Here is a 6,021-nt window from a genome sequence, read left to right as displayed (position 1 = left end):
GCAGTCAAAAGCCTGCTCCCTTGTAAAGTGATGGAAACCACACGGTTCAAAGGAGCAATTTCAGAAGTCAAGAGGTGGCAGAGAGGCAGGCAGGCTTAAAACCTGGTTGCTTCCTTCCCATTAAAATTCCCTTCCTTATGTGAAATACAGAATTCTATACTTGTATGAAGTACTCTTCCATTTTACAGCAATGGACTTCCAGCACCTTTAATAGTTGAACCCACACTGTGCCCTGAGCTGGCACCTCTGCTGATGTTTCAGTGCCTGCCAAGCATACGCAAAACCTCAGTTCCCTGCTGGATGGGATCAGTGACACCTCAACTGCAACATAAGCTTAACACATTACAAAAAGCTATTTGAAAATATATCACTGTGAAAAAAGTATTCTGGGGATAAAAATATCTGGTTTTCTTTTTACAGAATTATTTGCATGTTTGTTAATATTGCATTTTGCAATTATATTAAAAATAAATCTGTACTTCCCTTCTATCTTTCAGTGCTTTTATTTTATTTCTCTGGTCTTAATTGCTATTCAAGTCTTTGCTTGGCATTGGATTTTGAGAATTTCCATTGACAGACCCCTTAAAGGTTTCTCTGTTGCCTTTGATAGTATAAGTGCTTGTTTATTTATGCAACAGCATATATTTTATATTGTTTACAATATTTTACAAGTGCTTCTGGTTTACTATGAATAAAAATTTTATATACTACTTCAATGCTCTGTTCCATGATAGCTCAGTATATCAGAGTAAGATAGACTTGATGTTTGCAGTCCCTCAATATGAGACTATTACTGACAAATTGGTCTTCTATTTAGCATTAATCAAAATATTCAGCTGAATGGTAAAATATGGCTATTTAGAGTGGCTTTTGTTCTTTTCAGTTTGTTGTACAAATACAGCTGTACATTTGATTTTTAACTGGCCATATGGCTGAAAACCTGAAGAAATATGTCTTTCTTCCCCTCAATATTCTGTATTATGTTTGAAGATCAGGTGTACATTCTAAACTGTAAATTACTAAATTCTGTATATTAAGTTTAACCATTCCTCAAAAAATATCAAAGGGGGTTTTGTCAAACACAGTGTGGGAATTTGCATTTAATCTTCTAATCCAAATAGAGAAAACAACCTTGCCAAACAAAGATATAAACTGGACTTAGTATTTTGAAGCTGAGAAAATTTCATTAGCTCTATACATATACTAACAAAAAGAAAAGAGGTACTTAAAACAGTAAAAAAAAATGGTATCTATATGAATATAATTTTCTGAATACTATCTGAGCCACATGCATAAAGTGTATGAACAAGGCAGCTGCTGATGCATTTAGTATTCAGTTTTACTTGTGAGATTTTCCACATGCATGTGCTGTTTCATGCCCTGTACATCTATAAGTATTTTACTCAGGGAAGGCTTTATTATTGATATGAACATTTACTGCAAAAGAAGTACCAAATGAATACCAAATTTCTCCTATCTAAAGTTAGGTAGGTAATCACACTAATTAATTGAAAGTATGGTGTTTCATAACTAAAGGTTGAACCAAGCACCCTTCCATTAGCATACAGCAGAGCCACTGTGCAACAGGACAGGAAAAGAGAAAGAGTATGGTGAAAAGCAAAACGTTATGTTATTTATAATTGTGCATTAAAGAGGGACTGTGAAAATGAAAAAAGCCAAAGCTACCCATGGCATACACAGGCAGGATGAAAGCCCTGTCCCTCTATTATATATCCAATATCCAGTTTTCATTTTAAAAAAGCTTGTGCTTTATCTCGCCAGCTCTCTCTGATAAAGGAAGAGCTTGTTAGGTACCTGTTCCTTCATCAGCATAATCCCTCTGAATCACCACATCAAAACCGTTACTTAAATTGTGTATACCAGCACAATGAAAACCAAATGAGATGTCAGGTAACTTTTCCAACTGCTAAAATCAAAGTAAGCACATTAATGAGCAAAACCTGATAGATAAACCTTTTACATTCACGAACTCATCTCTTTGGTAGGAAAAGATGACCAGCAGGTGATGAAGAGAATATCATGACATATGCGGAATGAAAGAATCATTTAATAAAATTCTAATTTATACTCCATTACATCCAGTTTACAAACTATTTTCAGACATCCTATTGGATAATCATTTACTTATTTCCACTTGCATAATTTCTACTTTTTCATCATTACAGTGGTTACACTGCTATTTCTTGTCTTTGCAGGTATCTTAAGAAAATGACCCATATCAAAAACATACAGTCTGCACACAGTCCAGTCTACCAAATAATCACACCTTTATGCTTTATTTCCCTACTAGTATCAGATCGATTCCATTCCCAGATGAACAAGGTGTGGCACTGCTCTTTCTGAGTTCAAGGAAAATATACTATGCATATTAAAATTCCTCTAATTCATTTTTTACGCAAAGTAAGAAGTTTTCTGATAAACCACACCTCTTAGGAACTTTGTTCTTCTCTATTTCACCTTACTCATTCTTTCCACACATTTTCTATACACTGCTAAAAATACTTTATGTGGTCAAAAAACCCCACCTACTATATTATCAGTTTAATTTGTTTATACATTACATTCATCATATCCTTTGCATGGTAATCTAACACTGTCGCATTGTCCTCTCATCCTGTGGATTTTCCTTTATCAATAGATTCATTTCCTAATCTATCATCTTCAGATGAACAGGAGCTATATCGAGTGACACAGAAGTCATTTAAGGTATTTTCCCTGGCTATTCAGGTTTCAATGGCATTAATAACACTTTTTCATGACAGGTTTAATATGGGAGCCCTGACTACACCTTTACATTCTCTTCTTTCCTAAAAAAATACTAACAGTTTCAGACAAATTCATCAATGTTTGAAGAGTCTGCTTTGCAGTAAAGGAGGATGTACCAGGGGCATTTTTGCCGGATCACTAATTACTTCAAACAGGCATTGTATCAATGCCTTCTTTCAATTATTTTTTATTAATTAATCTCTTTTTCAGGATAATTGCTATAAAGTAACAAACAGATACCATAAAATATGCAACCAAAGTATGTGTGTACACAGAGATCACAATGGAAAATAGAAAAGCACAGATTTTTCAGAGTTGTTGAATTCTTCCAGGAAGGCTTCTAGAGTTGAAGAGTGAGTTCTCAAAAAATTAAAGGACACTCCTATTTGGCCTTAAGATCCAGTGTTCCCGAATATGGAATTATAGGTGCCTGGAGTCTTTGGATACAACTCTGAAACAGAGCTAGGTGTTTCTACACAAATAATAATACAAGTTTGTGCATTTGAGTGTCATGTTTGTCTCCTGCTCTAAATGTTGTGATGACTGTACGAACCTTTACAGGGCTTTTAGCTAGAAGACAGTATTTCAGCCGACTAGAATGGGGAACCATTAGTTATAACTTTCTGTAACACTTGGCAGCCAGCCGTGAGTCAGTCCAGTCTTCAGGTTTTGCTCTTTTGGTGGTCAATGCACTGTGTCAGCAAGTAGGAGCAAACACAGAACTGAAAACCCATTCCTTTAACTCGCGCTCCTTCATTGGACTGGTAGAAATTCCAAGTTCCCTGAGGAGAGAGTTCAGAATAGTGCATATGAACATACATGAATATTACAAAATGAACTTTTACAATGTACTTTATGTCATACAGACAGCATTGATTTAATTTGACAGGATTAATAACCTCACCATTTGCTTTTATTGTCCCCAATTAAGACAGGGTAATTGATACTCCCAGAGCGAATCAATGCAATATCGTGCATGGCCTTCATAAGAAATTATTTGCTTTGTTTTGTGTCAATGAAATATGGCCATCAATCCATATTATAATAGTTATGGAAAGGTTTATTTAAACCTTTGCTATCATTAAAGCTACAAAAACCTTCACACTTAGTTTCTATACCTGCAACAGTGAAACAAAAACATTTCTGTTACCGTGGTGGCTCTGGAACCAGTAAACTTTGGCGTACTGTAGCAAAGTAAATGGCATCAACCTTATTTTTAAGCAACATACCTATTGCATAAAATAGATGCTAATAACATTAGAGTTCAGTTAACTGCAAGAGGTTTGTGCATGTATAGGAGAATGAATCAGTTGCTGTATTTTTAACAGAAGATTTAACTTATGACTGTCTAAAGAAAAATGATTTCTACATAAAAAAAAATCTGAATTGTTACCTGAATAACAATTAGGTATAGAAAATATCAATGCACATGTTGTGCACATGTACATGCCTCTCGAAAGAAAAGGGTCCTTATAAAATCTCTTTGACAGCAGACTCAGAACCTTCAATTCAGAAATATCAATATGCTTATAACTGTTGTGTGTTTATATGATTCATCTGCCCCTTCTTTGCATGCTGGTAAAACACAACTCTAAACTTTAAAAAAAAATAACAACCAAGCTCTATTTACAGAAGACTACTTCCACAGATCTGGCAACTGTGGCTCAAATTCAAGTCATATATACACAAATGACAGTCAAAACCATTATACTTCACTTTTGGATCTTAACTACAACGCCCAATTTGGCCAGCCCAAAGAGAGATTCAGACTTTAGATGGGATTCTCCATAGCCTGTAGACTATACTCATAATTAAAACACTTCAGGTACATTTAAGGTTAGGTAGGAGCAATCCAGTTCCAAGTTCTCAGTTCTTTTTCCTGATGTTCCCTATGATAGCCTGTTTCTATGTAATCATAAAAGTTGCCCCCACAATTGCTGTCACATTTTTTCCCTATGCTTCCAATACACTATTCATCCCACCTAAATACTGATGTCTAAATCAAGGATCTGGCTGAGGAATCTTCCTTGCTATCTTCTTTGGCAATAGAGAAAAACAGGCACCTCCGGTAAGTAATTAGTTAACTTGTCTTAGGAAGAGCTGAACAACAATTTGAGGACCTTTGCTCACTGTCTATGAAGGCTCCAAGACTAGTAGACCTCAACAGCTAACTTCAGACACTAAGCTGAATGAGTCCTGCCCCGAGTTTCTCATCACAAAAAAAAATGACCAGTAAAATTGAAGCCACATACTTATTCCACGATAACCATGCTGTTATAATTTACTGTGCCAGTATCTTGCAAAGTATTTGTTCACTCTACTTAAACTGCACCCAGCATGACACAAAACTATGCCACAGACATTTCTCCGTAACTTTTGGAAGGCAGAGAATACAGTGTCAGTGAAAACAGTGGCTATGCAGGGTCCGTATCCACAGCGAGAATTTTGCCAGCAAGAAATATGGAAGAACAATGACATAGCCTCGGCACCATGGACGACTCTCCTTGTGTTGGGCAGCTCTTCAGTCTCCTGCCGCTGTTTCATGGGGGAGGTGGCAGGCTTTGGGAACTGACGCGTCCTCTGCTCACCCTGGGGCGGGACCACTCCCGGCACAGTACTCTCAGTCATTACCACGGAGAAGTCAGCTCCAGCTAACAGCCAAAAAGGCCTTTAAAACTGTGTGGCCAACCTCTGACCTGACAGCTAAATAAATTCAGCTAAAATAAATAGCGGTGCCATTAAATGGAGACGCTATTTACCTCATACCCCACTTCTAGTCTAAATTTCATTTCAGCTTTTTAGTAAGGTCAGATTCTAATGTTGCTCACCTTTCCACAAACATGCTGAAAGCTCAGCTTACATTTCGGACCGAGTTTTAGCCCTCACCCTGTCAGCGAAGCCGCCCTCACGCTGCCCAGGCCCGAGCTCGGGACACTCGCGTCTCTGCCAGCGGTGACGGCACCGCGCCGGGCCTCGCTGCTGACAACACGGTGTGCCTGCTCTGGGGGCTACGTCCACCGGGCTCCGGCTGCTGGAGTCAGGCCCGCGTGGGGAAACTGCTTTTTGCTTTTTTCTTGGGTTTTTTTTTTAACGGCCACGGCTGCGGCGAGGCCCGGCCGCACAAGGGCGGCTCCCACCCGACAGGTGGCGCTGCGGGCGGCGGCCGCGGCCAGGAGGCGATGCGGATTGTCCCCGCTCGCTGCCCGTAGCCCGCCCGGCGGGGGCTGACGTGTA

This window comes from Gavia stellata, chromosome 2 (assembly GCF_030936135.1).
Source record: "Gavia stellata isolate bGavSte3 chromosome 2, bGavSte3.hap2, whole genome shotgun sequence".
NCBI classification, from domain to species: domain Eukaryota; kingdom Metazoa; phylum Chordata; class Aves; order Gaviiformes; family Gaviidae; genus Gavia; species Gavia stellata.
The sequence above is the reverse complement of the archived record's forward strand: the minus strand, read 5'-3'. Positions refer to the sequence as shown.